The sequence below is a fragment of the Pogona vitticeps genome, chromosome ZW-PAR (assembly GCF_051106095.1).
Source record: "Pogona vitticeps strain Pit_001003342236 chromosome ZW-PAR, PviZW2.1, whole genome shotgun sequence".
NCBI lineage: Eukaryota > Metazoa > Chordata > Lepidosauria > Squamata > Agamidae > Pogona > Pogona vitticeps.
The window spans coordinates 8,730,407-8,754,936 of record NC_135800.1 but is presented as its reverse complement, the minus strand read 5'-3'; the positions used below and the strand labels follow the sequence as shown (position 1 = coordinate 8,754,936).

Genomic DNA, 24,530 nt, shown 5'->3' with positions numbered 1-24,530 from the left:
ATGGTGTTCTGCATGTATCAGAAGCCTCCTGGGTTGACAGTAGAGATTTAGCCCAACCTTAATGGAAGTCAGTTAAGCCAGTTCCAGGGAGGCAATGAATCCATGCTGGGTTTTAGCCTAAGAGGTCCAAGCCTACAAGGTTTTTCCATTTGCAGTCAGTTGTTTCCTTCACATTTCTCTCCTCTCCAAAATACAGCCCTGCAAGAGCTACATTTAATGTGCTAAACCTGCAGTGGAGATATAGCGACAACATGTTACATTTTCAGTACAGCCCAAGCTGACCTCTCCGTAAAGTTCAACATCCCAGCTTGACAGCCAGAAAGCCCATCAAGAGTGAAAAATGTAATCACTCGTGGCGACTCAGGTGGAAGGAAATGGTATGTTTGGGTTGATCGAAATGGGCACGAGGTTTAATGAAATGAAAATGAAATGGCCATTTGAAAGGCTGGTAGGTCATGAGAAGAGACAGAAAGTTCAATAGGGAGACACAGAGGAAAATAAGGACAAAATTAAGGAAAGAGGGGCTACAACAACACAATCAAAACCTCTGGGACAGCTACACAAGTATCTGGGAAGAAGACAAATCATGTGAGCATGAGACAGGGATGGCCAAAGGCATTTTGATGCCTGACGTGAAGGGCAAGATGGCGTTGTCCATCTATAGAAGCCTCCTAGACTGGTTGTAGATTGTTCAGCATTAATAGAGCCAGCATCAGTTCAACCAGTTCCATGGGGGCAGTGAATGCACTCCAGGTTTTACTCTAAGAGGTACAGGAGCTACCTAGACTGCTGAACCTATTTTGTGGGTAGGATGAAGACTCTCAGGCAGGTCTGATAACACCTGGAGTGGATTTACCCCCGCTCAAAATATTGGAGTCATCCACCTTGAACAAGACAGACAACAGTGGCCTTTATTGATCTACTCACTTCTTCATTCATTTCTATTTACTTATGACTATTTATTCTTCATTCCATTCCGTTTATTGATTTATAGCTTCTCTTGAAAACTCAACTGGCACTGACATTTCCTTTATTTTCACGCCGCGGTAAAATCTGGCTCTTCACCCAATTTGGCTTGCTTTCCTATCCTTCAGTTCGCTGGGTCCCATTTTGCTCAGATTGATGAATTGTCTTAAATTCGAATGTCTAAAATGATTTACATAGTTCTAGATTTGTTTTTTTTAAACCCTCCCTGAGATCTGTCAGCTGGCTGGAAAGCTTAGCGAGTGGTATATCTGGCTGCAGGGCCACTGTGCATCCTGTTAATAGAACCAACCTATGTAGCCTTGGGCAAGCTGCACATTCCTGAGATGCCCTTAGGAGAAGAGAATGATTGACAACACACAATTATTACTATTACTGAGAGTTGTAAATATAGGGTAGATTAAAAACACCCACAGAAATACAGAGAGAGGGAGGGAGGGAGGGAAAGGAGAGGGGGATTATTAAACCCTTGGATGGATAGCAACAGTATTAAAGCAAAATAACAAAACTGCAGGTAGGCATTCATAAATGCCTAGATAAATAGATGGCACTAATCCGACTCATTTTATCCAACCTGTCAACAATGGTGCCAATAGATGCTAAATTTGGTGCAATAGAATTGGGCACACTTCTTGACAGAGAACATTCCTAAGTTTGGGTAATCCAAGAAGGTATCCTTATTTCATGTCAACACTTGATGGCAAAAAAATAAGTAGGTAGACACCAAGATTCTAACTCATCAAGGGCTTCCGTAGGTCAACAACAGCATCCATAAGCAATTGATGACTAGAGAGGTGGAAAATATCATCCACCCAGAAAGGGCAGGACGAGATGTCCTAGGAACAACAGGAGGTGAACTGTGACATCTGGATGGCTATCAGCCTTCCATCTCTAGTTTTAGCAAAACTGAGCAAGGTGGACTATGGGTCTAAGTAGGTTGGTTGGTTGGTTGGTTGGTTGGTTGGTTGGTTGGTTGGTTGGTTGGTTGGTTGGTTGGTTGGTTGGTTGGTTGGTTGGTTGGCTGGCTGGCTGGCTGGCTGGCTGGCTGGCTGGCTGGCTGGCTGTTTGGTTGGTTGGTTGATTGGCTGATTGATTTATGTTTGTTGCATACCCTACTGATTAGTGATAAATACTATTCTGCTGTACTGCTGCCAAAACTGTGCTCATGACCCAGGGTTCAATCCCAGGTAGCCGGCTCAAGGTTGACTCAGCCTTCTCTCCTTCCGAGGTCGGCAAAATGAGTACCTAAATTGCTGGAAATGGGGAGGGGAATGTGTGGCCTGCATGATTAATTTGTAAAGCACCCAGCGAGTGCTTTAAACACTGTGGGGTCATATATAAAAAGCACACTTTGCTTTACTCTGCATGGTTGACACCCAGAGTGAGACAATCATCAAATTAAACAAATAAAATTCAATAAAAGGAAACACTATATATAGTCAAGACTAACTATCAAATCAACCAATCAAACTGAAACAATGTCAGCACACAATTAATATTATTGCAATCTAAAGATGAGCAATCATGCCACATTAGGAGAGGATGCTCTCAAAGGCGTCCTTCAACAGACTTGTTTTGAGCATCCTCTTGAAGGCTGTGAGGGAGGAGGCCAGGCGTAGCTCCGTCAGGAGCACATCCCAAAAAGAAGTAGTCACAATCAAGAAGGCCCTGTTTCTGACTGATGACCTCCTGGCCTCCCTTGGTATGGCAACCATGAGGAACAGGCCTGAGAGGAATGGGTGGCACAGGCGGATGTTTTCGGGAAAGAGACTAACAAGGTAGCTTCTAAAGTTCCTAACATCCAGCAGCCTAGGCTGTATCTTTTCAGGAACTCTGGTGCTTTGTTTACTTGTCTATTAATGCCTCATTGTGGAGGCCATTATGCCTTTACTATGAGTCCCAGAGTCCCATCTTGAAGTTTTGATCAGAACATGGAAGTGCACTTAGATCTGTGGTGAAGCATTCAACCTTTAAGAAAACATAGCTTGAGGAATCAAAACCAGGACACCCAAAATGAACACAACCGAAGCCATATAAGAACCGACAAGCACACGAGGAGCGGAATCCAAATTGTGAATCTCACATCTTACAGCTGGAGCTGGTAAGGGACTTCAATTGATTCTGCAAGGCAAGTCCACAAGCTAACTGTAAGCTAGCCCCACGTTAGGCAATTAAGAGACAAAAGGCAATTAAGCATCGTCAGAAATGATTAGGTAAACACGTCAAGTAATTAAGCATGTGATTTGCGGGTTGTATCAACCACAGAAATGGATGTTGTCATAAAAGAACCGTCGTACAGAATGCACCAAGGATGGCAACTCAGTAGAATACTGGCTGTGTTGTGTGTTAAATGTTGTGCACAAGTTTTTGATGTCAGAGGTTCCATTGTCAGATTTGGTGAGGACCTTGAGCAAGGAACGTAACAATTATCAGATTTTTCTGTACGCTCTCAGTCAATTAACCGTTCAGCAGCCATGCAAACAGGGCACATAGAAGGCGCTATATACAAGCATACATGCACATGTATGTTTGTTATATCCTTATAGGATGAATAGCATCTTTGGCAATAGCAAGAGGTTCTGGTTGTTTCTGTTTATTCCTCTTTATTGCAAAAAAGGCATGGGAGAAAGGGTTAATGGGCTCAAGCTACAGGAAGGCAGATTTAAACTGAATATCAGGAGAAACCTCTTAACTGTTAGAGCAGTAGGACAACAGAACCCTTGATCTTGGGAAGTTGTGAGTGTTCCACTGCTGGAGATGTTCAAGAAAAAGCTGGACAACAGTCTATCACATCTGCTTTGATTAGGATTCTGCACTGAGTAGGGAGTTGTGTTCAATGGTCTTCTAGCCCCCTTCCAACTCAATGATTCTATGAGTATGATTCTATGATTAGCCAGATCACATACGCATACCCTATCTTACCTAGGGGTAGAAGTAGAAATATGATGGAGATATTTCCAATTTGGAACTAATTTGGAACTAAATTCACCCGCTGGTCCCACCAAGACTAGAACCACTGAATCAATAGAATTTAGGGACATTTTGACAAGTGTGCAAATTCCATTGATTCAATGAGTCTATTCAGCCACTGATTTGATGGAAGAAGAAAATGGATTTAGGCCACTGCTGTTCCTAAGGCTTGAAACCTATTCCTAAGGCTTTACACCCAATCTACCTTTTATCAAAGACAAACACAGACAACCTCATGTTTATAGGAAGGATGCGTCAAATGCTACTTCTTGCAGGAAGAAGGATTCTATAGACATGAGTTTGTGGTCTTCTCCACCAAGGTGTTCCTTGTATTCCTCTAACATTAAGCTGCCAAGGGGTACCCACTGTGGTTTAGTGGACAAAGTAATAAACTAGGATTCAGAAGACTTGAGTTGGGATCCCTGCCTCACCATGGAAATTGACCAGGGAATAGCAATGGTAAAACCACTGCTTAAATATCTCTGTTACCTTGAAAGCCCTCTTAAGGTCTCAATAAATCAACTGCAGCTTGATGGTGCATAATCCTACCTTTAATGCACCATGCACCCCTAAACAAATCTGTCTTCCTTCAAGGCTCTTACAAAGATCTCATCCACCATTCCAACATCTCCCCATTTCCTTCTAATACACAATGGCCCAATGTCTGTCCCCATCTAAAAACAACGTTCTCCTGTTTTCTTGACTTCAAGCAACATGTTCTTGTGAAGATTACAGGGGAAAATAGGAATCATTCAACTTGATAATGAAATGACCTGTATGTGATGTTCCCACTCAATCAATTGGTGTGTTTCATCATGACCATTTCCAGGCCCCATATTTCATTTCCAAGACTGAAAATACCATTTTTGAACAGCCATTGCTGTTGTTGCACCACTTTGCTAAATCTGTACAACTTGCTTCCAGAGAGAGTGCAAAGTATTCTGAAGGGTAAAGAAATTGATGGATCAATTGAAGTATTGGCATTTGGAAAACATGAGGTGGTCTGAAAGGAGAAGAATGCCAATCTTGGAGGCATTTAAGAAGCAATTGGACAACCACCCTCTGTCTGATCTGCTTTGATTTGGATTCCTCCCTTGAGCAGGGGATTGGACTTGATGGCCTTACAAGGTCCTTTCTAACTGCATGATTCCAGGATTCTATGACATCAAGCCTTCTTAAATTCCTGCTTGCAGAACTGGGATCCATAAGAGAGGACCTTGGGAAGTGGGGGCTAGCATCACTGAGGTGAATTCCAGCAGGCACTTCCTCAGAACTGCACCCTCTTGCCACCCCAGAAACACCTCCAGCACCTTGGATAGTTCCTTGGGCAAAAAGCATGCAGCAGATTAGCTGCCCTGGCCCAACACTGAAGCTACTAGGCTCTGATGTGTCTCAATCTCTCTGCAGTAGAGGAGACACCCTACCCTACCCCATGCAGAATATCTTGATTATCATGTTTCAAAGCAGCTAATCAGGGTGACCAGGGCAATAGGTCCCCATTTCTTCGATCTTTGAGGGCAAAACCAGGGAGGGAGACCTTATGATGTCAAGGGAAGTGGAACCTTGAGGAACAACTGCCGACCATTTTGTGTAGGCAATCAGTTGGATAGTCCACTACCAAAGAACTGAAGATCATGGACAGCATCATATTGCAAGTCCCAAGAAGACAGTAGATCCACTGAATCACCTACTGAATGGTAAGTCAATATAAGTTCCAATGAACCAGTGGTTCTACTCTAGTTCAGACTAATAATGGGTTGCTGCCCTATGAGTGTGACAGGGAGTCGAATGTCCTGATGCTGAGCTGGTGAGCATGGATGTTGGTTAGGAGCAGAGAAGAAATGGACGCCCAGTTATTAAAGACTCAAAACCCAACAAGATCAATTTGGCTTCTCATCTAGTACAGCTTCCCTTGAGACCTATGGAACTCTGGACATGTGGCAATCTCTACAGTAGCCTGATCAATTCTCTAGAAATAAGACATTCTTGAGAAATTCAACAGTGGTCTAAGACTTGAAGACTCTAGAAGAAATGCACATTGTCCTCTATAATGGTGGTTCCCAACCTTGGCCCCCAGATGCTCATTATCATCATCATTTTAGAGCTGCAGAGCTGGAAGGGACCCTATTGATGATAGAGCCCAGCCCATCAAGGAGGCACAGTGGGGAATCAAACGCCCAACCTCTGGACCCTCCGACAGAGACTGAAACCACTGAGGTTCTTGGACTACAACTCCCAGAAGCCTTCGCCTCTAGCTGTGCTAGCCAGGATTTCTAGAAGCTGCAGTCCAAGAACATCTGGGGACCCATGGTTGGGAACCACGGCTCTACAAAGTTACCATGAGATGTTCTCCGCTTTTACATTCTAGGATTAGTTAAGCAACATATTGTACATAGAAAAGTCATATATCTGTTTGAAGAAATGTTATCTGATGGGGGGAACAGACTTTGTTATTATGTGCTATCATTGTTTCTGAATTATGGCAACCTCACCAGGGTGTTCAAGGCATGGGAAATGTTGGAAGAGTGATTTACCTTGGCCACCACCTTGAGCTTCCACGCTCTTTGGGTGGACCTTTTGAATCCAGATCTCCTAAATCTTAGTGCAACACTCTTAGCTACTACATCACGCTGGCTCTTAAAGAACATAAGCACTCCTTAAAATATGCATTGTGAAATCCAGAAGGGAGAAATCGGGCTTCAGACTCTGCTGCAGCAGATTTCTACCTAGATTGTGAAAACGCAATGAATCCTTAAGACAGGACCAAGTCTTTCTCATCAATCAAACTTATTTTTCTCTTTCTCCTGGTTTAATTTAGATGTCACTGTGTTCTTTCTCTCTCCATGACAAGCGAAAAAAAAAAACATGGCGTCTCCCCCTTTGGCCTGTGTGAAATGGAACAGGAATAAGACTGCAAAGGTGGAAAAGATACAAGCCGTATCGATTTGCAGCCTTCACCAGCAAATGCAACCCTCCAAGAGCCAGGACAGGTCCTTTCCCATTCAGTGAAAGATTGAGGGTGTTAGGGTCAACTCAGCAGCAATCAATGTTCCTTACCCCTGCTGGAAACTGCAAGCACAGCTCAAAATCGCAGGGAGGCAGAAGCCTGCTTTAAATTAAAGTCTGTTGCACAATGTACACCGTCCAGAAAGGGTGGGGGTGGGGACACAGTCAATGAAACACAACGGGTTTGATAATATTGGCTTCGTTGTTGTCGGGCTGGGCAAAATGGGTCTGATTAACTCACACTAGACAACCACAACACACTGTTTTTAGATGTTCAGCACAGGTGGAAAGGTAGCCTGGGGCCACCATCTACACCCACGTGCACAATGCAGTGAAGAAACCACCATATTGGATGGGTCTTACTTCAGAGTAGGCATGCACAGGATTGCATGAAAGAGAAGGAGACGTAGCAGGGACCACCGCTGCTTCCGATGACTTGACTATATTCCCCATTACCCTTTTCCACTGACCACGCCAGGCGAGGCTAATGGGAGTGGCAGGTCAAGACATCACAAAGGCCAACAGTGTTTCACCCCTGCTTTAGGATGACAAGAGAGCCTTCTAAGGTCACGTTTGTATGGAAACTGGAAACCAAGCCCTGGGAGGAAAGGCTGAAAGAACGGGACATATTTAGCCTTGAGAAAAGACAACGGAGGGAAGATAGGATAGCGATTTTCAAATACTTGAAGGACTGCCATATAGAGGAGGAGCAGGATCTGTTCTCAATCATCCCAGAGTACAGGGCATGTAATAATGGGCTCAAGCTATAGGAAGCCTTATTATCAGGAGGAACTTCCTAACTGTTAGAGCAGTACAACAAGGGAACCAATGACCTTGGGAGGTGGAGATTGCTCCAACGCTGGAGGCATTCAAGACACATTTAGCCAAGCACCTGGCAGATATCCTTTAATTTGTATTCCTGCCTTGAGCAAGGGGTTGGACCCAATGGCCTTACGGACCACTTCCAACTCAGCTCTTCTATGATTCTGCATGACCTTGGAACTCTCCCCCATCTCTGATTTACTTAAGGATCATCTAGAACAGGAATGAGGAACCCGGAACCAGCCAGCAGACCTGTGGGATTATATCCAGTGGTACTGAGGTGGGTGGCACTGCAGATGCCCAGCAGTGAAGGTGGGCAGAGCCTGATATGGCAAACCTTGATGTGAGAATAGTCTCAGGCAGCTTTGGCCCAAGTTACATCTTTTCTTGGACGGGGACGTCCAGTGGCATCTTGGACTCAAGTACTAATTCTCCGAAGTACCCTGTGCAACCAGCCAGATGGTACAGAGCATTCCCCACTAACATGTGAGCGCTTTTTTTGCTGTGAGCACCTGAAACCCCTGTCTTGTTGAATATTCATAACAGCGTCTGATTGTACGGGAGATGTCCTAATGCGGAAACCTATCCAGATGAATGAAAACCCCCAGACAATTTAGGCTTGTACGGCAGCAAGATCCCTGACAAGAAATTGTCAAGAAACATCAGCTCCGTTCATCTTCCAGTCCACGGAAGAAGGAGCTGCAGTTCCCTGGAAGCTAATGGGTCCGTTCTTGCTGTGACATCGACGGTGTCTTCCTTTACAGCCTGCAACGTCTAATCCGCACCCATTACCCAGATGTGCAACGTGGCGGAGGACCCAAAAGGTGAGACACAATGCTCCCATGACAGTCCCCAGATGCCCACAACTGGTAGGGTAGCAACCATGTTGGTTTTGTGTGTGTGTGTGTGTGTGTGTTTGTACAGTTCTATACCTCTCCTCTGACCAAACAGTCACTCCAGACAGTGTACAAGACTAAGACAATAAACCGACATCGCACACCCGCTAAAAACATAGCGTACAATATATTCTATGGACTAAAATTAAAGCTGATCTGATGGCTGCTGATGTTGAGCTCAAAAGTAGAGCATTTAAAGGTGAGATATTATTTTAAAAGCCTGTTGGAAAAGAAAAGATTTTAAAGATGTCCTAAAGGTCCCCGGGGAGGGAACAAGACAAATGGGCGTTCATTCCAAAGCAATGGGGCTACCACTGAGAAGACAGGGGTCCTTCTTTACTCTTTTCCTCCAGGTAAGCACCCTCAACTGCCTGGTTGGAAATGAATGGGAAGGATGGGCTACTGGTCTCAGAAAAAGATGTTCCTTCCTATACCAAGGACCCCAACTGTTTAGGACTTTATAGGTTGGCCAGCCCCCAAACCCCTATATTTCACACCTCTGGCTCCAATCTCTTCTTCTGTTTGGGATTCCTGCACTTTGTGAAGGATCCGATGGTCCAGTGCTACATATGAGTTATCAGCCACGAAATCATACCGTGGTCAACCCGAATGGGGCATTGCGTCCCAGCCCATGCTGAAGGAGCAAATCAGCAGCTGAAGTAGCCCAGATAGATCCCTCTTGAAGAGCCCTCTGGGGCTGGCCAGGCAACCACGCTTCCAGCCCCATGGTCACACCATTCGAAGACTTCCCAACCTCCCTTCCTCCCCTCCTAGATTCTAAAGTAGTCTGGAGTAGCGACTTGCAGGAAGACCTTTGAGCTGAAGTTGACTGGCGTCTCTAACCCTGCCCAGAGGGTCCCCATGTGTGCAGCAGATCCCTACGTTCCCCTTCAACCCATGAGCAATGTGTAAAACCGAAGCAACTGTTCTTCAAATCCCCTTGTTGATACCTCTGTGCATCCAGGATGCATCGGATTCTCCCCGTTCTCTCCGTGCTTCCTTGTCAGTTCCACTCTGTGGCTAAATTACAGATATGGAACGGTAGCATTTCCCCCCTAGGGATCGCTCCGCTGTCTGATCCTCTAAAGGACTGGCAAGTCCCACCTGTATTGTCCCTTATCACAAGCTCTCACCTGCCCATCACATCCCTCCCTTGACCTGTAAGCTAGGGGGTGGCTCCTTCTCCAACGACACCTTATCTCTGCATGTACACCTGTCTCGTGGCATTCCTACCTGACAGTGCCTCCTTTTGCTTCCTCTCCGCCCCACTCTTGCTTCTCCTACTGTCTGATTATTCCTCCATCAGCGACCGTCTGCTCCTCATCAGTTCCCTGTCCTGCTCATCTTCTCCAAACACAACACTGGTTGACCCCTTAGCTTTGATCCTCGCTATGTCCGGCCCACGATACCGCCTTTGGCTAATTTTGCAAACTGAAGCAGACGCCCTGTCGTTATCTGGACCTAAAACGAGGCAGGACCAACATGACTCATGTCCTGGAGCTCATTGGCACATCCCCATCCTGCGAAGCAAAATATCTTTTTGTCTTTTGCTAATCTTTTCCCTTCTCTAGGGAAAGGAGGGGCGCTGTGTTATGTAGCAGGACCAGAAAAGAAAATAGGGCATTTCCCAGTCAGGAACTGACCAGCCAGAAACCTTCTTAGCTTCAGCACGTTTGCTGCAGTGGCTGATTTCTCTAGGACTGCCACGCTGTCCTACTTTGCAGGAACAATCTTCTATTTAAAGACTCGGGAAGTCCCGTTTTTGCATCACAGTTCCCACAATCCAGTGGTTCCCAGATGTTCTCAGGCTCCAAGTCCAGAAATCCCGGCCAGCACAGTGAGTGGTGATGGCTTCTGGGAATTGTAGTCCAAGCACATCTGCCAGAATCCATTAACACCGGCTATGCTGATTAGGACTGGCCGAAGTTCACAGTTAGGTCATCTTCAGAGGCCACCACAATCTCTCCCTGCTCCAGAATTTCTTGGACAGCTACCCACAAGGTGCCCCAGAGAGCAAGGGCAGGAGTGGAGGATTCTGGGACCTGTAGTGAAAAAGGTAACATCCCTAAGCTCTTTAAAGGGTAGGGCAGTCTGGTATAAGCTCACAGGAAAGGTGAAAGACCTTAAGAAGATAAACCAGCAGCCTGGTCCTTGTAAAGTCGAGCTCAAAATCCAGATTTATTGCTCCGGCACCCTCAGATCTACCAGACTCCATGGCACTTGAGTTCTTCTCTGTAATGGCTTTCAGCTTACCCTGTCTTTCCTACCTGTAGAAAAGCCAGCATGAGGGGCTTCTGTAACTAAGTTTAGCAATCTTTCCTCCTGCTCTTCATTTCTCTCTTTCCCTGAAACTTCAGTTTAGGTATGACCTGCCCCCCCCCCCGGCTTGAGTGCCTCTACCTATAAGACGCCATTGCTTCCCATCTTGTCTGCAAAAGGCAGCTGTAATGACCTCGGGATTTTTTTTTTTTTTTTGGCAACATTGCAGATAGGATCATGTCCTCCATAACAGGACAACAGAAGCCTCTCTCCTCCAGCCCTCGAATACCACCTTCCAGTATCTCCTGCCTGGAGCATCTTCTTCACTCTGCCTGACAGCAGAGCCGGCTCCATCGGCGGAAGCCGACGTCAACCTTCCTTCCCCCATGCCCATTCGAAAAACGAGAACATCAGCGAGAAAAACCGAGCCAACTTTTTTTCTACGTTCCATCGCTAAGCGCCCCCTTCCCCAGTCGCTCCCAGAAAGGAAGCCACTTCTGCTCTCCGGCATCAGGCACGAACAACCGTTCTCCTTAATTATGGAGCAGCAAGCAGAAATAAGTGACACGGAGTCTCGGCACCTTGATGGGCTTCACTCTCATGGTGCTTTTATGACCTCCCAGGGCTGGGAATTCGGCTCCTTTCCAGCTTCCCTTTAAAGAGCTTTTTGGAGTTCCATTTTGAATGCGCTTGGTGTCTTTCCATCTTGCCCTCAAAGATTTCTGCCGCTCTCATCAAAATCATCCCTCTTCTCATCTCTCGCCCCCCCCTCCCCACCGCCAAACCCTCTAGGCAAAAAGGCACATCGTCTCCTTCCCGTTCTTTCCTTATTTCAAACTTCTTTAATTTCTGCTCAGCGAGCCACTCGGCAGGACATGATTAGAATGTAATTATGATGTCTTTCCTTTAGCTCTTCTTTAAAAAAAATAAATAAATACATGCTCCCAGCAACTAATCTGGCCACCTTTAATAAATAATGGCATGGCATCAAACCAATTCTGACTGTGTAAAACCTTTCAGGTAGGGAATAATCAGAAGCAGTTGACCCTTCCCTTCTTCTGAGGGTGTCCTGGGACCACGCAGCTTACCCAGGCTACCCAGGCTGACTGTTCTCCCAGGAGACCCAGTGGAGAATTGAACTCCCCACCTACAGCCAGATACCTAAGCTACTGAGCTATCCAGCCAGCTCGACCTCAGTTGCAAGTTAATCAAGACAGACAAGAGTCTCACCCCAAGACCCTGCACTGCTTGAGGTGAAAAACAAAATGGCACCGAAGCTTCCATCTCATGCACAAAAGCCCATTGAGTTGCGACCACTACAGCTGCACCCAACGGCAGCAAGCTAGCATGTCGGGGGGGGGGAATAGAGCATGCTGTGTGGCATACACAGATTTTTTGGCAACTGTATGCGTGCCAGGCCTCCAGACGCTGACTGGAGCCTCAGAAAAAGAAACCTATCTCAGGACGAGTAAGGTGGAAGAAGAGGAAAGTTAAATTCCGGTGTGTTTGGAGCTTTAAAGCTGGGGAATCCATCTGTAGCCATTCCTCACTGATGTTGGGCATGAAGGAGTTTGTATGTTGGGCATGAAGAAACTAGAAGGGAAGGTACTAGGGGCTGGATTTTCAGATTTCTTGCAACGGTGCAGTAGAACTAGGGCTTGCAGGATCAAAGACCAGGGACTTTCTGAGTAACAGGGATGGTGACCCCACCCACATTGCCTCCTAGGTTTCCGACTTCCTTTCAAGCTTAGCTGCCATCTCCATAGTAGCTAAGAGAGAAACAAGTTCTCCCAGGAACAGTAAATGGTTGCAACCAACCCTTGTGATAATAGTATTCGAAAGTAGTTTAGTATTGAACGGGCAATTAAGAGCCATTAACTTAACAAAAGACCTGTTCCTCATTCAATGATATGGATCATCTCTTTTCATTTGGGGGTAACTGGTTGTGAAAACCCTATTGATACACACTTATGCTTCCAAACATGCCATTACACTGCTGGGACTCATTCAGTGACAACACAACATCCAGCCCCTGCGACACCACAAGGAATCATCTCCTGGTTCTTGATTTTGGTCTAAAAAACTCTGAAAATCTCAAATTCTCTGCTTGAGAAAGTCACCTACCTTCCCCCAAAAAAACCCTAGAAAAGCAAATATAAAGGATCAAGGGAAAGCAACGAGAAATGCACAACTCATAAAAACCGGAGCAGCTATTCAAAACACCCAATAGTGAAGTCAGAAAACAACATCTGATTGAAAAATCCACATTTTCAGCTTAGCCCCAAAGCTTCTTGGAAGCATGAAGACGTAAGCCGAAACCTTGTTGTTCTTGCGATCATTAGGTTGGAATGGACTTATAACAATCCTAACGGAGCTTTCAAAGTAAATGAGATGTTTAAAGAGTGGTTTTTACCAGATTCAACCAACCCAGTGAGCTTCCCTGACTGAGCAGGGATTTGAACCCACATTTCCTGAGTCTTTGCCCACCACTTTGTCCATTACACCACGCTGGGTATCTAAATCTCATTACGGTACCCAAATTCAGTAGATAATAAGTAAATCAATGCGATCTACCTATGTGTTGAACCAATTTTACAATGATTGAATAGATCTATCGCCATTGATTCAAAGGATTGATTACCACTGTTTCAACAGGTCTACTGGCAGGCAAATTAGCATTTAGTTACATTTAGATCTTATTCTAGATCCAGACCTTCATCTACAATTGGTTTCAGGCTTTATTCTGGGACCCAAACCCACATGAAGGCCTGGTCTTCAAAGTCCTCCCTGGGTAGACACTTTCATGAGTTTGGAGAGACCCCCCAGGAAAGCTCCCTAGCTTCTGGAAGATGTCTACTGAACTTTACCTGAGAGTGATTAACAGGACGGTACATTCTGTTCCAGGACAAGTAGACACATCTTTATGGGAAACAGCAGGACTCCATCAATGACATTAACAGATCTTATTGGGCTGGTTGGCTCTCCAACCCTGGTGTCCTCAACTAGAGGCTACGAAGCCATCTGTTTGAGAAACACAGATGGAAGCCATTAATTTTTGGACCGCAACACACCAAAACACCCTAGCCAGCATAGCCAGTGGTTATTTGGAAAGTCACAATCCCAAAACTTCATATTTCCAGTCTCTGGTTATCTCAGAAGTTGGCTCCACTGTGGAAACAAATGCTTTCTCATTAGGCCCAGACACAATTTGATGCAGAGGCCTTCCTGCACAGCCCAGATGTGGATTTTTAAAGAACATATAGACAGCGCGGTTTCCTAAATATGCCTCTGGTGATTTGGAGTCACTACAACAAAATAGGATTTCAGGGACCGAGAAGTCCCATCCCGGTACCTTAGTTTTATGAGAGGCACAAATAATGTCCTAATGTGCTGATAACGCTCCTCCTTCCATTCTCTCCATTTCCCACCAAGACGGTGTGACTCTGGGATCAAACTCAACTTCACTCCTGGGTTCCAGATGCTGTTGAACAGCTGTTACCGCCTCCTTCTCCCCAAACACATGCCCATCCCCCACTGCACGGGCAAATTGATTTGGTTGACCTTCAAGAGCTGGGAGGAGGGATCAGTGCGAGGTTGACTCTAGTCAACTGGAATGAGATTGATTCTAGAAGAACAGAACCGTCTTGCAGTCACCGTTTCTCTTTAGATTGCATTCCCATCATGGAAGAAGTGCTGAGGAGACACTGAATGGAATCGCCAGGCAGGAGGCCTTAGATCGAGAAGCGCTCCTAACACCCTGGACCTTAGCTAGGGACAGACAAACAATGTGGTGGAGTGGTTATTATATGCCAGATGTTCTTGGACTAAAATGCCCAGAGGCCCTCACTTGCCAGCTGTGCTAGCTTGGATTTCTGGGAATTGCAGTCTAAGAACATCCGGGCACCCAAGTTTGGGAAACACAGTTATGCCCTGACAAATTCCCCCTCAAGTCTCACTAAACCATAAAACTCACAAAGTAAATTTAGGTCAGTCTCTCTCTCTCTCTCTCTCTCTGTCTCAATCTCTTTCTCTCTCTGACCTACTTCACAAAGTTGTTGTAAAGAGGAAGCAAGGGGAGACTAGACATGCATACGCCACAGAGGGATTCAAAGCTAGATTAGCTAAGCAGTCAAAGCTATCGGTGGGAAGATCTGTCCACTTTGCTCTCTTCCACACCTATTTCCCCCTCTTTAATCTGAAAGGTGTTTAAATTTAGAAAGGAATTACCTATACTAAGAATCCCTTATTTTTTTTTAAAATCATTTTAAAAAAGCCAACGATATTTTCTCCTACCCCTGATTTAGTCTCCCCAGCAAAGGCTGGTTCAGTTGACCTATGGATGTACATACATAAGTATTGCTATGTGCTGTTAAGTTGTAACTGACATACAGAGATCCTAATATGGCTGTCAAGGTACATGAGATATTTAAGGAGCAGTTTTAGGACCACCAATCAGCTTATATAGTTGAATGGGGATTTGAACCCAGGCCTCCTGAATCTTAGTCCATCACACTATCCACCACGCCACACTGGGGATCCTGATATCAATATGCATACATCTGTCACTTCTGTGGATTTCACACTGTCCCCGCAGGTCTGCATAAGCAAAAAATAAATTGTAATAATACAGCAATCGCTGGTCTAAAAACCCAAACGCTTCCAAAAAAAATCCACAGGGAAGCACTTGATAAGAGCAAATGGAAATTTTGAAAAGGAAGTAGAAGTAATTTATGACGATGCCGCTGTAAAAAGCTCTGTGGGTTAGGGGTGCAAATTCCACCCGTGTGGAGCCACCACTAAAAAAATGATCTTCTCGTTAATATCCAACAATCCAGCATCCAGACTGGTAGCTGGAACATCTATGGAGAAAACAGGCCAAGAAGACAAAGAACATGACGAGGAATCATGGAAAGATCTGGGGGTATGTGTTGTCCTTTGGAGAAGACTACAGTACCTTCAGAGATCAGAATGGCTGCCATGTGGAAGAGGGAAATGAGCTTCATCCCTGTAGCTCCAGAAGGCAGAATTAGAACCCACATCTTCAAATGACAAGAAGGCATCTTGCAACCCAACATTATTAAGAACTTCCTGACAATAAGAGCTGACAGAGGAACATACAACCTCAGACCCTGGTGGACTCTCGTACATCTTCTATGGAGGGTTGTAAATAGAAGCTGGATAGCCATCTTGGGGAGGGGGTGTTCAATTGTGGATTCTTCCATGAGCAGAGGGTTAGGCTTATTGACCATTGAGGACACTCAGCAGTTGTCTGATCTCTCATAAACAGATCAGAGAGAAGGTCCTCAGATGTTGACCTCTGTTTAACTCAGCTTCTAGCCCACTTGCCTACGGTTTCACTGTAAAAGATCACAGAACTGTAAAGTTGGAAGTAATTCCATCCCACAGATAGGATGATAGTAGTGAGGACAAAGAAGGGTTACTGTTCAGGCAGGAAGAACAACACCTCGGCCATAGAGGTCTCTGGACAACCATCTAAAGCTCTGCAAGTGCAGGGGTTCAAAAGGCTACTTCCTCTTGCCCAACAGCAGGGCCGGCCCTGACCTCCATCATCTCCATTCCAGCTGAGAAAAAAAAAGAGTTCCGAGGGAAAAAAAGTTGCTTTTATCCTATACCCTTGTTCCTGCAGGAGAGAGGGAAGGCTGAGAGACAGGAGGAGAGACAACGAAATATAAATAGCTCTTGGCTACAACTGGCTGATATGTGCCTTGCTGATTTCTGTTGATTTTTCTCGCCCAGGCTGATGGCGTCATCCTCCTTCTCCTCTGAAAGGGAGGGCAGTTTAAGGAAACTGATAGCATGTCGCCCACAAAACCTTCTCCCCACCCACCCCAAAAAGCGCAGGTCGAAACCAAATGCAAATTTCAATTGCTTTGGCTTACCTTGGCAAAAATCTTTCTCCAAAGCCAACAATAGAGTCGGAGCTCCCCCTTCTGGGAGTCCGTGTGACTTCTTAGGATATGCTCATTGGGAGATGAAAAGAGCCACCAGGAGCTATTGGGTGTCATGGACCCCCCCAAAGCTACTGAAAATTCATACTAATTTCATCCCTCATTGTTTTTCACAAACTCTCCCTGTGTTCCATCCTTTTTTGAAGTCATCCAGTCCTTCCCAACCTTGGGTCCCCAAGCTGTCCTTGGACTACGACTCCCAGAAGCCCTGGCCAGTACAACTAATGGTGAAGGCCTCTGGGAGTTTTAGCCCAGGAACATCTGGAGACCCAAGGTTGGGAACCCATGTTCTAGACCATCCTACCAACCTGAATGCACTGATATTGTTTGATTCCGCTTGCAAACAAAGCAAGTTCAGGCCTAATGAATAGAGAAGACCACCAGATAGGACCAAGATAGATTCAGAACCTTGGACAGCTGTCAAGAGTGGATAATGCTAGTCTAGATGGGCCAAAGATCTCATCTAGTAGAAGAAAGCTCACTGCATCCATTCTACATCTGTGCAAGACCTTGCTCTCCATCTATCTGTATGTCCCAATATTACTTCCCTTGATCTCAATGTCTTGGCAATAGCGCTGATGTAGCTGAACCATCCGGGCTGCAGGCAGTACATATTTCAAGCTGCTATGGGTGAAAGTCTGGACAGACACACAGAGAAAGACAGAGAGAGAAAGAGAGAGAGAGAATCTGTCCTCACAGATGGCGGTGCTTCACCTACATCTCCCTTATTCCAAGCGGAAGGTTTTGCAGCTTCTCCACTCAGCCCCGAAGGATGATTCTGGATGCCTGCAGACGTGCTCCACGGTCATCCAGAAAGACACCCTAGTTCTTGCCTTTCCTGATCCCACACATCTATGGTATGAAACAGGGAAGAGATGGGAGGGGAAAACTAAACGCTCGAGAAGGCTGTAGGAGAAAAGGACAGAACGGCCACCTACACCCTCTTCGATTAGGGGGACCAGCTTGCTTGCCTTCAGCTATTGTTCCAAAGAAGACATTTCACCAGAGCTGCCATCTGGCTCCACCAAATTCTTGCCTAAGGAGAGACTGTGGTCTCCACACCGGGCCCAGGGGAAGGCAACACGAGGAGCATGGACCGGGGCAGAGTATTCCGGTTCTGAGCCCATCACAGCCCCCCACACAGACCAGTGGATGTTTCTGGATGAGTTGTAGGTACGCTCACTGAGTATTGGGATTCATGCACACACATCTATGCACAAGCCAAGTCCGAGCGCATGGATGTACCACCTCATCCGCTTTTCCCCCGAGGCTCTCATAGAAAAAGCAGAACTCCCTTCGTAGACGCGCCAGACGTTCAACATTTCAGCTGCTGTTTTTTCTCAGCCTCTAACACACTTCTAGATGTACTGATGTCGTGTTCCTCACAGAAACACCTCAGCAGGCCCCTCCAGATCTCCCACGGAAGGTTTCCTTGTGTCCCTTTCACGATAAACACCGCCTCGCTCCCACACATCCAACGGGACCAGCAAAAAGAGAAAGAGCCACAGTGTCTGAGAAATACAGGTGGATGCCCCAGATGGACCGACTGGGGTCCACTGCATGGACACGGAAGCCCACGGCCGAGAGAGAGAGACCCACCCAGTTCTCGCTCCCATGAGAGACACTTTCTCGCACATGCTACAATCCCAAGATATAGCCAAGGATACCTCCATGTCTTTCTCTACCCCTGAAAATAAACCTCAGGCTTCTCCCCCCCCCCCCAGTAGACCCACCACACTTTGATTTATCCTGCCCCCTTCTTTCCAGCTGATCCCAGACTCTGCCATTCCATCGATCAAAAAAAAAAAACCTGTAAAAAGGGGAGAAGGGAGATAATAGAGGCGGGAGGTGCGTGGAGAGCATTTTTTTGCTGAGTGGAACAGATCTCCAGAAAGCCGACAAACCTCCCACCCCAGATCAATGACAAGAGAAAAACACCCTAAAGGATGCAGGGTTTGAGATGCAAGGAAAGGTGGAAGTGAACCTGGGAGTATCTGAAGATCTCATTTATACAGAATGATTTGGTCCCCACGGTGTGCACGTATATAGGCGAATACCTGCAGTGGATGTGTTTGAACAAGACTAGCAGAAGGATTACATCCACAGAGTACCTACCCTCCTAAAAAATTAAGAAATTATATATGTTTTAACCACTTTGTTGTGTTTAGCATGCTAAGGCTTGCAATGGGGGGGGCGATGGAGGTCAGGGTGTGTGTTGTTGCACAGAGAAAACAACAAGCATGGAGGCAGTTGTGTGTGTTTCTGGAGGGAGGGGGAATTGAGACGGAGAGAGACCTGGGAGGAAAATCGTAGACGAAGGGTGAAGAAAACCGTCGTATAACCTTCAAGGAAAGCCAAGGAAAAACTCAGGCGAACTCATGTATTTGTATGTGTGTGGAAAGAAGCCATGTGAGTTTGGCGGTGTGCCCAAGCAACAGTGGCTTGTTAAAAACAGAGGGTGGTGTGTTGGAGTGTAGCATCGCATGTGTGACTGGGAAACAGAGAGAGGATGTGAGTTTTTTTTTTCCAACTGAAACACTACCAGACACCGTAGCTTGTTTCTGAATAAGCAAGGACGCCAGGCTGCTTATCATGAAGGAATTGCCCAATGCATGAAAGACCTTATCAAATAAAATGTGAAGGAGCACATGGGTCAGAGTGAAACAAGCAAGGGTTTATGTGTGTGCGGTGCCTGTAGGCGCATGCACAACAGAGTCCGGTCGCAACTGTGTGTGTGTGTGTCCCTGGAAGTCACGGAGAGAGACAGAGCGAGAGGGAGTGAGGGAGCGCTATGTTGTACGACGGAGACAAACGCTACATTGTACAAGACTGGAAGAGGAAGGAACTATGTGAATAAGATCTGTGTGTGTGCTTGTGTGTGTGTAGTCTCCAATAGGGGAATGCCAGAGTGAATTTGCAAAGCAGTGGGGATGTGGGTACCTCCGCTTGAGCGCATGCATGTGTGTGTAGGCGCATCGGAGAGAAACAGATGTGTGTGAGAGAGGAAGGCAAATGTGTCGGCTGCAGATGTGTGCATTTCGGTGTGTACGAGGCCATGCTTTCCCTTGCTGAACCAGGATTATCAAAAACTGGAGGCTTCTATCCGCCTACTGTCTTCTTGCCCACGCTTATGCTTATCCCCTCTGCTTTTGCACCCACGGTGCGCCTCCCTAACTCTCACACCAAAAGAGAACCGCTCCTCCAGATGGGACACCCTTGCCTGCCCTTCTCACCTCTGGCTACCAACCAGGGACCCAAACGTCCCGACATCCAGGTGTTGAAACAGCAACCCCCTTCCTGACCCAGCAGGGCAGGTATCTGAGATGGAGCGCCAAGCCCAGCCGGCTTCCACGCAAACATGCATTCACCTCCACCATCGTCCTAGATCATCATTCCCATTCATTCCCTGAACCCTGTCCTACACACTGGTTTTTATCTGGTCCCTTCAGCAAATGACAGACGGGCGCCTCTCCTCTCTGTGTCCATGCAAGACACCAAAATAGGTGCTAAATAAAGTTTTTCCTTCCTCCCTCTCTCTCTGGAGGGAAGCCCCATCGACCCTCCTTGAAGCTCACTCCAGATCTGGCTTCTTCTCTGATGATGCCTTGACTCAACCCCAAGTCGCCTCCAAATAGATAAATGGATTGAGGGGGGGAATAACATGGTAGCTACAGGACTTTCCAGAGCTATACTCTCCATCTTCCCACACACCTCCGGTGGGGGGTGGGGGAGGAAAGAGAGATCCCACCAAGCCTGAGAGGATCATATGTCACATCCTTCTGGGTTGTCCCTCCAGAAACAGAGCAGGCAGTCCATTAAGTAAATCTCAGCGGGGTTTGCTCTCTCCCCCTGCCTGGACCTTATCAGATCAATAGGCAGCCTGGCATAAGCATCCTCTCTCAGGCGAGGGGGTGGGGGGGCTCTGTGTCTGGGTCAAGGGAGGGGGGGAGAGACTGCAGCCCTCTTGCTCTGCTGTGGGCACCTGACGGTGCTGTACCAGAAGCGCTGCTCCGCGACCCCCATGCACACATGTTCACACACACACGCACACCTCCCCTCCATCAAACACACCCTTTGCAAACATGGCCCCAGCCGAGCACGTCGGGATCGCCACCCCCCCGCCCGACTTCACCGCACAAGGCGTGTGCAGGGAAGTCGGGCATGCCTGTGCATGCGTGAGACACGGAAAACAAGCGGGGGGGGAACTTACACACACACACACACATGCCACGGAGTGTGTCTGCACTGCATCCTCACATACCCACTCTGCATGCTGATACATCAGTGTGTCCAGCCAGCCAGAGAGCTAGTGGGGGGGGGGAGAGCTGCAGTTCCACACAGTTTGTGTGCAAGGCACACACACGTACAGCACCCCTCCACAGCCTCTGTGTGTGTGTGTGTGTGTGTGTGTCTCATCTCTGCATGGCACACACCGGTCCCTCCAGGGTGGAAGAGCCTTCATTTCCCCCCCCCATAGCCCCAGGACCCCAGAAGCTCAGCAGTGCTGCAGTTAAAGCATTAGCACTAAATAGTGTTTTCTTTTTCTCTCTCTCTCTCTCTCTCACACACACACACACACACACACAACCCACCCCTAGGACTTAACCCATTGCTTGCTGAAGGGAATGGGGTGGCGGACTGCAAAGCAACGTGGATGGGGGCTGAATCACCAGAAAAAAAAAGAGAGAGATGATATTTGATTAAAGATTAGATAGAGGGAAAAGTGTGTGTGTGTGTGTGTGTGTGAGAGAGAGAGAGAGAGAGAGAGAGAGAGAGCGATTGAAGGAGAGAGACAGGGAAAGACACAGACTAGATGGGCATGGAGAGACAGACCGGAGGAGAGGGATCTGAGCAGGCACCCAAGGGGATGATGGTTTGGGGAGTAAGCGGTGGGATTTCTGGGGGGCGGGGGGGTTTGAAGAGACCAGCAGGCAGGCAGACCAGCCAGCCCAGCCCTTCTGGGTCAACCCCACGGATGGCCAAGCTAGCCCCAAATAGGAGACCACGAAGGTCGCCGGCGGCGCAATCCCCGCGGGCTGTTCCGAGGACGATCCGGGAGGGCAAGCCAGAGTCCGAGGGCGGAGAGAGAGAGAGAAAGGAAAGAGAGAGAGAGAGAGACCAGGGGAGGGGGGGAAGGACGGCTTCCCAAGCGGGCATGCCTCTCTCCTTACCGGCTGTTAGCGCTCCTCTCGGGCGGCGAGCGGGCGGCGGGCGCCGCTTCTCAGTCGGCTGGGCAGCAGGCAACGGGGCGGGGGGTTCCGCGGGCTCCCGGGCGCATAGTGGGCGCTTGGCGGCGGCGGCTGCAGGCGCAGGGAGGAGGAGGAGGAGGAGGAGGAGGAAGAAGAAGACGAGGAGGAGGAGGAGGAGGCGCCGGAGGAAGCAGCGTCTGGGGCTGGACCAGTCTTTTTCATGCTCAGCTGGAAAATCCCTGGCCCCGATCCGGCTCGCAGGCGTTCCTTCACGGGGCAGCGCAGGGGGCCCCCTCCTCCTCAAGGCCTCCCCCCTCCGCACCCCAAAATCAAAGGCAAGCGGGAGATCGATCCGGAGGTTATTCCTTCCTTCGGCCGGCGTTCCGGAGGGCTCGCCTCCCGCTGCCTTGCCTTCCCTCCGGGCGATGCGGGGCTGGCCTCCAGACTCCGCCGATGGGAGCCGGGTCCGCGGGGGGGGCTCCTTTTTCTCTGCTCCCCCTGTATGTGTGTGTGTGTGTATGTGTCCCTCTCTCTCTCTCTCCGGAGCCTCAAGGAAGCGCCTAGGCAGGAGCTGGAGAGAGGATGGAGAAAAGGGGGGGAAAAGAGAGAGAGAAGAAGAGAGAGAGAGAGAGAGAGAGAGAGAGAGCGCAGTGGGGGGGGGCGAGAGAGAGAGAGAGAAGAGGGAAAAGATACAGAGAGAGAGAGGCAGGACCGGCAATGAGAGAAGGCTGGAGGAGAAGCCCCGCCCCTGGGAGGAGCTTGGGAGCCTTGGAGGCGGGGCCCCTGGGGGGGGAGCCAAAGTGGAGGGGGGGGAGAGTCAAACCCGGGATGGAGAAAATGAATGGGAACGGACCGGGCGAAGGGCTGAAAGGGAGGGGGGGTCCCCAAGCAAGGGGAGGGGCTGAGAAGAGAACGGGGGCGGGGCTTGGGGGGAAGGGGGCGGGGCGGAAGGGGAGGGGAGCAGGAGGATGATGGGGGGGTGGTATAGAAGGAAAGAAGCGAGAGCCCAGGCTGAAGGACGGAGGGAGTGCTGCGGGAAGATGGCATGGGAAGGATGCGCTTGGGCTCGGATACCTGGGGGGGGGATTTGTGAAGGGGGCAGGTTGATTTTGGTGGGGGGCAGAAATAAAACCACTTAGGGGGAGGGAACTGGGAGGTGGTATAGCAGCACTACAAGACATGTGGCTGAGAGGTGGTCTCTCTCTCTCTCTCGCTCTCGCTCTCTCTCGCTCTCTCGCTCTCTCGCTCTCTCGCTCTCTCGCTCTCTCTCTCTCTCTCCACTGCACGCTTCCCCCCCCCCAAATGTTCCCTTCCGAAAGTTCAGCCCTTTAGACGCATTTCTGGCCACGAACGCAGCTCATCAGCTGGCTGAAAGCAAGCCTCGCTCGCTCGCTCCTTCGGTCTATCTCTCTCTCCCCCCCCCCACATCTCTGTCTCTTTTAGTCCACCCTCCCCCACCCAAAAAAAATTATACCTATTCTAAAGCAAGAGGAATGGGATTTACCATTTCAGATGAATAGATAAAGAAAGTTGGGCATGGTCATATCGCCTCCCATTCTCATGCTGTCTTTGGTTCCTGCTACCAAGTCGCCTCCAACTTACGGTGACCCCATGGAGCAGTGGTCTCCAAAATACTGTCCTCGACAGTCCAACTCTTGTAAACTCATGGCTGTGGCTCCTTTGAGGGAGTCCGTCCATCTCACATCGGGTCTTCCTCTTTTCCTGCTGCCTCCAGCCTTTCCCAGCCTGATGGGTCTTCTCCAGAGAATCTTACCTGCTCAGGAGGTGCCCAAAGCAGGACAGCCTGAAATGTCAACATTTTGGCCTCCTGAAAGAGTTCAGGCTCGATCTGGTCAAGGACCCACTTTTTTGTCCAGGGTAGTATTTTATGATGAGAGCGGGGAGGATATTGGCAGTCTGTCTAGGACAACACGCTGCTCCATGGTAGACGCCTGGGGCGAAAGACAATCTCCATTGGACAAACAGCTGCCTGGTCTCAGTTTCACATTCTCATGTGCAGAAGGAACACGAGGCAACGAGGATCCAGATGGTGCCTATCAAGATGGCCTCCGAGAGGAAGAATAAGACCGAGTAGCCTTCCAGAGTTGGTAAACATCCTCCCCGTTGGCTGTTCCAGTTACATCTGGTAGGAGATGAATTCCAGATGTTTGGAGAACCGCACATTTCCCCATTCCTGTTCTAGAATGTTTTGTGAAAGGTAGGTGGGAGATCTATCAGAAGCTCTGACTGTACATGGCCCAGTGCAGGAATCAATGCTCGCCATTTCCTTTGCTAAAACCAGCATTCACAATGACTCAAACACAAGACCAACAGAACAAGGGGAGCAATAAATAAATGAATGGAATGGGGGGAAATCCACTCATTTCCATATTTCTGCTGCTTGTTCTGCTATCTCTTGTGGTGGCATTCTGTTA

At 48.0% G+C, this 24,530-nt stretch overlaps 1 protein-coding gene across 1 annotated transcript in view; it reads right to left on the bottom strand.

The window, feature by feature from the left end:
• Nucleotides 1–22,814, bottom strand: part of BRINP1 (BMP/retinoic acid inducible neural specific 1) — an 86,071-nt gene extending 63,257 nt beyond the window's left edge. Inside the window, exon 1 of the mRNA XM_020811503.3 lies at nt 22,078–22,814. The gene's annotated coding sequence lies outside the window, so the exon portion shown is untranslated. The remainder of the gene's footprint in view (nt 1–22,077) is intronic.
• Nucleotides 22,815–24,530: the final 1,716 nt, after the last annotated feature.